This window comes from Gavialis gangeticus, unplaced genomic scaffold (assembly GCF_001723915.1).
Source record: "Gavialis gangeticus isolate Ggan-Ray unplaced genomic scaffold, GavGan_comp1, whole genome shotgun sequence".
Taxonomy (NCBI): Eukaryota; Metazoa; Chordata; order Crocodylia; family Gavialidae; genus Gavialis; species Gavialis gangeticus.
Window position 1 is genome coordinate 25,661,929 of NW_017729028.1, and position 11,347 is coordinate 25,673,275.

General features: G+C 47.5%; 1 long non-coding RNA gene across 1 annotated transcript in view; it reads left to right on the forward strand.

Moving 5' to 3' along the window:
* Positions 1–576: 576 nt before the first annotated feature.
* LOC109300113 overlaps positions 577–11,347 on the forward strand; it is a 21,809-nt gene continuing 11,038 nt past the window's right edge. Inside the window, exons 1-2 of the long non-coding RNA XR_002098126.1 lie at positions 577–590; positions 4,663–4,669. This is a non-coding gene — a long non-coding RNA (uncharacterized LOC109300113). The remainder of the gene's footprint in view (positions 591–4,662; positions 4,670–11,347) is intronic.

The window sequence follows — 11,347 nt, forward strand, 5'->3', positions numbered from 1 at the left end:
AAAAAAAAAAAAAAAAAGAAAAGTTTACTAGAAGAAGCAGTGCATGACTTCAACCCAGGGTCTGTAAAGATCAGGCATTTCAGCGTAGCTTTTCAGTGCTTTCCAGTAAAGCTGATTCAATCAGGTGTTAGATAAAAAAGTGCCAAACCAGCCCCACTAAAGTGCCTGATCTTTACAGACACTGAAAAGCCTGGTAAGAGTAATGCACTGCCTCTTCTGGGCATAGGCACAGAAACGCGCCAAGTTTAAAGTAAAGCATCGGGGGGGGGAGGGGGAGGAAGGGAAATTATGCCTGCAAGCACCCACCGGCAAAAAATTAAAAAATTAAAAAAATAAAATAAAAAAAAGTGAGCACCTATGCCGTGGGCCCTCAGCTCTCGGTCCTTGGCCCGCCTCCTTGCTCTTGGCCCCTGGCCCTGATCATCCCTTTTGGGCCCCGACCCCAAGCCCTCAGGGCCTCAGGCCACCTCTGTGGCCTGTATAGTTTTATATCCTGGTCCTCTCAGCCTCCTCTTCCCTGTCATAAGCCCTTGGCAGGGGTCACAAATACTTTGTGCTGCTCAGGCACCCCTGTGGCTTTAAGTCTCTGTGTGCTCCCCCAGGCACCCCACTCTGGCTCAAGTCTAGGTGCGCCCTTTAAGTGCCCCCGGCTTCCTCATCTCCCCTTTATAGCCACTTGTATAAAAATCTAACCCCAAAATAAGTCCTCTGGCTATAACACAACTTCCCAACTGGGTCTGAGCACAAACCCCAGCTCCTTAGCTATATTACTCAGCTCTCCCCTACCCTGAGTCCTGTTCCCCTGCAAGTCAGCAACTTTCTATTCGCATTACTTGCAGGGTCTTAGCCAGGAGCTCCTCTGCAGCTCTCCTGCCCCAGAGCTCCTTCCTCAGCAGCTCCCAGAGCCAGACTGCCTGCTCAGGCTCAGGCTCAGGCTCCAGGTTTATATAGCTGGGAGCCACTCCCCACTTTAATCATGTGCCTCCTCCAGCTCTGCACAGGGTTTCCCTACCAATCAGGGACCAGGCTGCCCTCCTGCAACCACAGCCAGCTGAGCCTTCTGGGTCCTCTTAAAGGGGCAGGAACCTCCTGGCTCCTGATACTGTTCCCTCTCCTCCCGTTACCTTGCTCCTCAAGTAACAAGTTATGGGCTCCCTATTACAATTCCCAAGACATAAGCATCCCATAGCAACGTTGTGTCCTGGCTAGGACAGCCCTTAGCACACCCCAGATGTGTTTGGACATGCTCCAAACTTGGGGATATGCCAGTAAGGCCATCCCCAGCATCCACTTACAGGCAGAACAGAGACCAGTGCCTCAGGACAGGCCCCAGGGCCCTGAGTGGCCTAAGCAATTTACTTCCAGGTCTGAGTTATAGAAACACAAGTAGTTAAGGGGGGCATGCTCAGTAGCCTCCCAAGCAGGATATACTACTGCAGATGTATAGACATGCATTATGCCAGTTGCATAACTTGAGACAAAGGTGGCCTTAGTTGGATATTCAGCCCATAGTGTAGTTAGACCAGTTTCAGGCCTGCTCTCATTCATGCCACTGGTACCCTGAGCCAAGAGAAGCACAGACCAAATGTAATATGCTAACTCCAACCCATGCCCTAGATTTAGAGCTAGAAGCCAAACTATGGTAAAACTGTTACACTACATGGGATTTTTTCTCAGAGGGCTGTTTCCACACACTCTGAGGCTCCTCAGTCAGAAGCAAAGGGCCTTGTTGTAACTGAGCATCAGACCCAATGAACTGAACAGAGTCAGGGCCCATCTCCAGGCTACTGAAATCTGAGTTTTCTGCATGCTCACAACACTAAATAACAATCACAAACATAATCTGTGTTTTCTCTTGACCACGAGGTGGCTCCACTTCCCGGTTTCAACAGCTTCTGGTGCTCTGGGACAGTGGTCTCCAAAGTGGGGTGCGCACACCCCAGGGGGTGCACAAGACGATCCATTGGGATGCGGGAAGAAAATAGTAGAACTTCTATTTATATTTATTTTTTATCTCTATATATTGTACATAATATATTAGTACAGTAGTACTTGTATATCATTTATAAATAAATAAATATACATATATTGGGGGTGCGTGCTCAAAAATTTTTTACTGATAGGGGTGCGCGATCAAAAAAGTTTGGAGACCACTGGTCTAGGACAGTGTTTTTCAAACTGTGGGTTGCAACCCAAAAGTGGGTTGCAAGAATATATGAAACAGTTGCAAACAAACTTTAAAAATGGATCAACAAACTTCAAAATTGAATTCTCCTTTCAAGGAAAAAAAACATGGGAAACTGTGGCTTTTCCCTTGCAGGCTGGCAGAGTTGCAGCCTGCAAGGGGTTGCTTGGGCCCCCCCCTGAGCCACACATCCACCCCCTGCCCCACACACTGGGGTGCTGGGACCTGGTGGCAGCAGGTTGGGAGCAAGGGGCACTGGGTCAGGACTGGCCATTGATGTTACAAATGGGTCCTGGGTCAAAAAAGGCTGAAAAGCAGCACACTAGGAGAGTAATCCAGTGAAGACAAAAAGTGGAGCAAACCACTAATCAAAAGTGCCGCTCCAAGCTGACACTTGCTGTCTCCTCCAAGGAGCTCCTCTAAATAGCTACCTTGTAGCACATTCATTGTGGTTGAAGCTAATGAGCCTCCTTGTATGGACAAGGCAGGCAGGATTTGGCCTTGAGTTTTTACTACTTTGCATTCAGCTCTGTGCATAATATTAGCAGACACAGCCTGTCTTCTCCAGGAGGATTATTTAGATTGGGTTAGGTTTTGAGCAATTTCATCTATGATTTAACCTTACTGACCTGAAAACAATTCATGGCATAGTAATGGGTCTGTTGGGTGCACTGCCATTGCCATTGGGCATACTGACAGTTTCTTACTTGAACATATACTTAGGTTTACCACAGTAATCCGTTCCGCAGTGTGGATATAATGTTACCCCCCATTTACCATCCTCATCTATTTCTTAATCAAACTGAAAAATTCTGCATGTTATCATTATAGGGTATTTTAAAATGATAATAGCAGGCTCATTTCACAGTCAGACATTAGTTAGGATGTATTTTTAGGCAGAACAAAAAACTTGTTTAATTTTATCATATTTTTTCTCCAGATAATAATGGCCTAGTTATAGGACAATGCTGAAAGCAAAGTACAAATGAGTGGATAGGCTGTTGGAATAATCCTTAGTAACATTATTAAGAGCCAGAGGAATAATAACCAAGGAATATAATTGGGAAATTTTATAAAAAGTGGTTCTCACGAAAAAATTTCAGGAAATTTTCTGCTGTATTCCTCTATTTTACAGGTATTGCACCTGGATAGTTATCACATATCAAGCAGAGGTAACTTGGGAGATTCACCTGGTGAGTACTTCCATTTTAAGTCAAAAATATATTTGTTCTAATGCACAGTATACAAAGGTAAAAGTAGTTCTGTCTGTCCCAGGATGACACTATACCAGTGTCTAGTGTAGTTAAAGTCAATGGAGAAATCAGAAAGTAAATAAAAAAAAACAAAAACTTGAAAGAAACTTCACAGCTGGTGGAAAGGGCTTGGGGCCAGTGGACATATTCAAACAGCTATTTATAAGTACTCGTCACGTTTTAGTCAGAATGATATTTTTTTTTTTTTTTGCTTCCATGTAATTCATCAAAGTGCAGCCTATCTGTTTATGCCCATGTGAAGGCCTGTATACATCACTGCACATCTGTGCAATCCAGGAGTTAGGCAAGAATAGTGCTGTTTTGCATACTCAAGTACTGCACAGGCTCAGGATGTCAGGCATTTTCTTTGAGGTGCACATGTAAAATAAGTCTAGGCCCAACTGGATTTTATTAGAGAGGCAAAGGCAGGCCCAGTTTCCTAGACATTCCCTTTCTAATGGGTACAGAAGAAGTTGGAGGTATAACCAGGAATTTTGCCACGCTCAGGGGGATTGTAGGGTGGCCAGGACACTCCCCAGTGGCCACCATTCTCGTGATCCATCTAAATTTGCATCCAAGGCCAATACCCTGTTCACCCAACCATACTTAGGTCACTGGGGGTGTGTTTACATGTGCTATTAGCCTCTGGGCATATTGCATGGGAGTTTATTGTTCCCCGGCATGCCGTTTGAATGTGCACCTGGGACCGCAGCACACTGAGCCAGGTTTGAACAACCCTGACGGGCAGAGGGTCAGGCTGTCACCACTGCAAGGAGCTGGGGAAGAGCCATGATACCCTGCTTGCATGCCCCTGCCTAGAGTATGCAGGCTACAGATTGTGGCTCTGCCCTGACTCCAGAGCAAGCTGCCTCCATTGCAAGTTCCCAGCAGCTCCGGAGCATCCCTCTGCGGTGCTCTGCTCTATGCACTGCCAGTGAGGCTCTGTCTGGTCTGTATGACAGACCCAGCTTGAGCTTTCCCATGCAGGTGCGGTTGGGATCTCCATGGAGACCAGCCCAAGCCATGCAGGCAGGGGCAGCTGGGAAATGGAGTCTGAGGCTGACCAGATCCAGCTCACAAGCTAGACTTTACCCATTCTCAGTCTAGGGGGTCAGCCTGCCAGCCTGGGGCTGCTCTGAGCCAGCTCAACATGCTGAAAAGGGGCTGGCTGGAGCAGGACGGTGCTCCAGTGTAGGGCTAGCCACCAGGCAGCCCTAACAGAAGCACTTTTGTGCCCCAGCCAGCTGGGTCAGTGTCTACACATGCACTGCTGCACATGAAAAAAATCTGCTGCAGGAGAGAGTTGGCAACATTTTGTTTCTCTGCAGTGCTGCACTTTGGCATCTGATGATGGTTTTATCCAAGTCCTACCCTGCCGTGGAGTTAATTAGTTTCCTGCAGCCTATTAGGGCTACACGTGTAGATGCAAGACATTTCCTGTGGAGCTATTTCATCTATTCTGCAGTAAACACATATAGATGTGCCCTGGAAGAACTGCAGGAAGGGGTCAAATAACCTGTAAACCAGTGGTTTTCATCTTTTGCCTTATAAGAAAAAACCCCCGCACAATTTCTTTTCCATAGAGCTGAGACATGTCTCCCATAGTCACAACCTTCCACCACCCACCGCTGGCAACAGTGTCCCCTGTGCCAGTTTCTGCTAGCCATAAGCATCATATTGAGAGCCCAGGCTGGAGAGAACTTTGCTACAGAATTTCTCTATGGGTATTCACAAATGTTATACTTAGATGAATCTTTCTAGGGTTAATAGATTGACCTAAGTAACGAACTGTACAAACGCTTGGGAGGTTAGATTGGACAAAAAATGGCTCCTTATCTAACTTAGTTCACTTATGTGAGGATTCTACACCTAGATCAAGCTAACTAGGGTTAAGTCAGTCTAAGTGCCAAACAGTATGGATGTTCAGAGAGTTACAGTTGGGCTTCAGTGGGCTTCATGGTCAGCCCAATCTAATTTTAGTTCACCTAGGAGGCAAGCTATGTAAATTGGTCTAATCCATACCTGATGTAATCTGAATATGTGTATGGCACAACCCTGGATGGACAGGCCACCATCACAGACCCACCAACTTCTCCTCTCCACGGACTTGCTCACTCCACTGCAGACTTGCATTCCCCCTGACTCCCCCCTTGCCTTATTCATGTCCTAAACTGTGACCCAGCCACACGTTCAATCAATAATTGGTCAATTGCTGGTGTGATAAAACGAGAAATAAGCCACAAAGTTGGTCCAAAAAAAGTATAATAATTTTGTGGCTTGTTCTTATAAAGCCATTAATTGAACATGTGGTCAGATGCTCCTTTGTGGGTGGTAGCCCTGTCAGCTGATGCAGATCCCAACCACAGGGGCACACCAAGCACTGTTGTGACTGAAAGTCCCATAGCTGATAAGGCTCACAGACAGTGGAGTGTCCCATGCACTCCAGCAACTGGAAGTCCTGCAGCTGACAGTCATAGCAGCACATGGGGCCCTCCTACAGCTGTGAGCCCCTTCAGCTATGAGACTCCCAGCTGTGGGAACTTGCTACTTGCCAGCGAAGAGCAAGTAGCAAACTTATGATCCTGGGCTTCTCCTGCACTGGAATAAGCCATGATCGGATGTGATGCAGGATCCCACAGTCACACAACTGGGTGGATTGCGCATCAGATTCTATCGCAGCTTTACTTGAACTTCTAGCAAGGGCCTCAGTCAGAAAAGGGACAACCTTAAGTACAATGTAACCTGTTCTGAGTTGCTTAGCTGCAAGTTTGTACTACATACCTGTGGATGAGGAAGAAGAATGTAGCTGGAAAAATGAGTGAAAGGAGGTCCCATTCTTTTTTTTTTTTCATCTCACATCTTCTCATGTCCACTTGTTAGCTGTTATATTTTGCTGTTTTTGTTGTATGGACTGTGTGTAAACACAAAACAATGGAACTTACCACTACTTATATTGTTGAACATGGCTCAGAATGCAAAATGCAGCATGCATTGAGCTTTTCTACAGAGCATTTTCCAGAGAGATCTTTTTCCATTAAAAACAAAAGACCCTTGTGACAAACCAAAAATGTGAATTAAAAAAAATGTCTGCTTTCCTCTTAGCTTGTGGGTCTTGTCAATAACGCAGCTCATTTTTCTCTTCAGATTTCTATTTAATCAAAAAAGCCATTTGCCACTCAGTTGGAAAAGCCTAAACATAAAAATGAAAACTTGGTTCATGATTTTTTCAAATTATTTTCACATGTAGACCTGCCCATTGTGTCTAAAATAACTGAAATCCCTGAGCCTGCTATTAAGTAGGTGAGAGTCTAAAAGTGCTGGGGTTGCCAAAGTGAGGAACACAGCTCCCTGGTGATGGTAGAGTATGGTGACCCTTGGTAGTAATGAGAAGCAACAGTGACCCCCAGTAGCAGCGGTGGACTTCCCAAGATAGAGCAACAGCAAGCCCTAGCAGCAGAGCAGTGACCGCATGTGGCAGGCTCACGATCGCTGCACTGGTGGCATTGTGCTCTGCCTATCCAATTTTGCCACATCAGGGTCTACTCACCCACCACAACTTCTTATTATCAGAGGTTTTATCTGGAGGTATAGTTTCATAGTTTCATAGTTAGTAGGGTCAGAAGGGACCTGAACAGATCATCAAGTCCAACCCCCTGCCATGGCAGGAAAGAGTACTGGGGTCAAACAATCCCAGCAAGTTTAGCCTTGTCTTAAAGACCCCCAGGGTAGGAGCCAGCACCACTTCGCTTGGAAGTTGATTCCAGCTCCTAGCCGCCCTGACCGTGAAGTAGCGCCTCCTGATGTCTAATCTGAATTTACCCTCTGCCAGCTTGTGACCGTTATTCCTGGTGACTCCTGGTAGTGCTCGGGGAAACAGGGACTCCCTCAATGCCTGCTGGTCCCCTCTGACTAGTTTGTAACAGGCCACTAGATCCCCCCTCAGCCTTCTCTTATGGAAGCTGAACAGGTTCAGGTCCTGTAGCCTCTCCTCATAGGGCCTGCCCTGCTGCCCCCTGATCATGTGAGAGGCCGTCCTCTGGACCCTCTCCATGTTGTCCACATCCCTCCTGAAGTGCAGGGCCCAGAACTGGACACAGTACTCCAACTGTGGCCTGACCAGTGCTGCATAGAAGGGGAGTATCACCTCCCTGGACCTGCTTGAGATACATCTGTGTATGCATGACAAGGTGCAGTTGGCCTTCCTGACTGCATCCCCACACGGCCTGCCCATATTCATCTTGGCATCAATGATGACTCCAAGATCCTTTTCTGCCTCTGCACTGATGAGAAGGGAGTTCCCCAGCCTGTAGGTATGGTGCTGGTTCTTCCTCTCTAGGTGCAGCACCTTGCACTTGTCAGTGTTGAAACCCATCCTGTTCTCAGCCACCCACCCCTGTAACCTATCTAGGTCCTATTGTAGCCTATTCCTTCCTTCTAGCATGCCCACATCCCCCCACATCTTAGTGTCATCAGCAAATTTGAACAGGGTGCTTTTAATATATAGGATGCGTAGTCCCTGGTGTCTCTTGGACTCAGGGTGATGTTCGTGGCGCTCCTTCTGTGGGGCTCTTCCTCCCCTACTCCCCACCCCTTTCTGCTCAGGTAGTATGAATTAGGCCTTGGTGATATCCTGGTGTAATGAAGATGCTTTGTCACTCCTGCTTTAAGGCCTTGCCTATCGGCTGACAGCAAGGATATAGCGGTAGCTTCTCAGGCTAACAAAATTATAACTAAACTGTACTTTAAAGCAAACAGTTGGGACAATGCAAAAGGCAGGGCAGTGATGCCCATTCCATCCAGTGCTTTGTCTCAGTGTCTGGGACTTCTTAAAAAAGGATTCACAGAGTTCTTATACAGTCCCACATTGTGAGGGCCTCTGTGTCAGATATGAGTCTGGGACAGCTAGCGCCTGGCCACATATCAAAGTGTCCTGTGGGTCACTCCTCCACGTCCCTGTGATACCCACAGGTTGGATAACTCCCCCCTGGTGAGCTCTGGCTCTGTGGTCACTCAGGCAGGGTGAGTAGATTTAAAGAGGGCCCAGATAATGTCTTTCCCCCTGTGGACCCTGGCAGGATGGCCATGGCCCTCTCCCAACCACAGGTGACCTGCACTGTTCTGTGAGCATCTTTGTGTCTGGGTGTAGGCAAAGTCAGGCCTGAGTTCTCAGGGTCATCAACTGCTGCTCCTACATTGCCACCAGGGCTGCCTCTTTCCTGACTGGGCCAGTCTCTGCATGGTCAGGCTCACCAGGGTTTTCTGCCCTGCTGAGGGGCTCCGGTTCCTGGCCAGTTGTCAGGCGCACATTCAGACCCCCCCAATGGCTGCAGTAGCGAGTCAGGCAAGTGCCACTGTGCCAGGCAACAGTGGTGATTCATAGGGCACACCCTGAGAGTGCCAGTGCACCCCCTGACACACTGCGCTCCCTGCTTAGGCAACGGGCAGGGGGGGCAGGCAGGAGTGCTGGTGCCCCCCCTGTAAGCACCTGCTAGGGAGTGGGAGTGCTGGATGAAACGCTGTGGTGGCTTTCAGGAGCACCACGGTTGCTTCCCAGCTGGCACGACTGTCTGTGGGGGGACCCCCCCTCAGCGTGATCAGCTGTAGGGAGACCCATCCCCCTTTGGGCGATATTGGCTGTGGTGGGACCCCCTGCTCCCGTGACTGGTGTCACCTTAGTCAGAGGGGGCACATGCCCCCCCCCCAGCGACCAGTCACCCATGCCAGGCAAAATCCCATGAGGGAATCACACTAGCTTTGTTCCAGCTGCAGAGGAGCATCTTTCCACTGCCAGTGCTCCCTTTTCTCCTTTCATTTGTTTGGCTTCTAGGCTCTTTTTAAGCCTAGAGCTGGACCAACTGATGGGGCCACTTCTGGCTGTCTGGTGCTGGTCAGCTCATCAGCAGCCCAGCCACAAGGACATGGGCACTGAAGTAAGTGGGGTGTGAGCCTGCCACACCCCAATAGTAATCCCCAGCTGCAGAGCAGTGGCAACTCCAGTACAGGTCTCACTCCCCAGCATTCATCACTTTTGACTGGGGTAGATGGTACTGATTCTGGATGGCAGTCCAGAATGTCTGGAGTGAATGTCTGTTACCAGCAGACTGTGCTCAGTGGTAGCTCCCCTGGGCTTGTTTGCCAGTGACTGAGAGAGATTATTAACTGTTTGAGGTTTTAATTAATGTTTAATTAAGTTTTTGTGTAAGTCTGTGTATTTCCTTCCCTTTTTCCTGTAAAAAATTATCTTTCTGTTTAATTTTGCTTAAAAGTTTGTTCACTTTAAAACTATCATGGAGGGGGCAGGGTGGCTTTCCAGCATGAGTCCACTCCTCCAGAGCTTCCCCAGTGCTTTCCCCCTTGTGTGCTCCCTCCAGCTGCTTCAAATGTGCACATGGCTCCATCAGCCAATCCAGGCATTCCAGTTGTTGCCTGTGACTGCCTCAGGCTGTTGCATGCTGTGTTTCCCCAGCTGTTTCCTGTTCCCAGCCTGACCCAGGTGTCTTCCCAGTCTGCAACTCAGGACAGGGCTTTTCTCTATGTTGTGTTGTCCAGTAAGTGTCCTGTGCCTGAACTCCTGCTACTGCCTCTTAGATCTCTGTCCCAACCTTTCTCATGCATCTGCCATGCAATACATCCTGCAGATGAATCAACAGCAGTGGATACAACATGAACACAGCTTGGACCGTTTGGGATTTTCTTTTTCTTTCTTAGCTACCTTACAGACACCAGATGTGCATTTGATTTCATGGGAGCAGGATAATCACCCACAGCTGTTGCACACAGAAAAAGACAGGGAGTCATTTGCTGGTGTTAAGTCCACAGACATTACAACACCTTTTTATATGTGCAGTTCTTCTTCAGCACCAGAGTGACCAGAGAAGAAAATAAAATAAGAAATCTCAATAATAAACAATAAGTCTTATCTTATAAAAGCATCTGTAATGGTTACAGACCACACAACTGAAGGAATGAGTATTTGCCAGCAGGCACGAGTAATGTTAGACAGCTGTTTTCATCTCCACAGTAGTAAGGATGAGAAAGTAGACCTGAAGGGCATGAACTTGAAGAGTTAAAGATATAGGATATTTTTTCACAGAAGGGGTAGGGAGAAGAGTCAACTTTTAGGACCTGAATTTTGAATTAACCCTATTTCCCATCACAGGTGATCCCTGCAAGATGGGTCAAATATCGGGGGTGGGGGGGCGGGGTTGCTTACTTGCTTTATCCATTATAAACCAGACCAGATATGCAATTTGGATTGAAATCTCAGTCCACATACAGAAGCCACCTGCACAACAAAGAGGCTTTTCAAACTCAGACCCATCTCTGCATCAACTAGAATTTTCCCATTTCCAATTTCTAAAAATTGGACAAGGTATCTCAGAATATGGATGCAGCTGACTGGACAAACAAAATGGTATTAAAGTATTGTTCTTCCCTAGTAACTTTTGAGTGAAACAGAACACTATTCAAACCTATGGCCTGATTCATCTCCCAGCTATACTTATGCAAATTCAGAGTAATCCCTTTAGTGTGATGTCAATAGTTTTCCACTAGGCATGTGCAAAGTGGCTAGTATTTGCTTCGGATTCAGATTTGGCTGATTTGGGGGACAGCGATTCAATTCAGTGATTCAAATCACTGTCCTGAATTGATTCAGCTGAATCTGATTCAGAGATTTGGCTGCTGCCAAATCAGCCAAGCCTCTGAACCAAACAGGCCCCATCCCTTGCCCACTCTCCCAGCCCTGCCAATGGCTGCCCCGCCTGGCCCCAGAGTCCTGACCCTTTAAAAAAAAAAAAGCCCCACACTCACCAGCTCCTGCCAGGCAAGGGGCAATCCCTACTATCCCCCACTGCCCCACGCTGCATGAGGAGCACCCAAAGAGTGTGGGGCTTTTTTTTTTTTTTTT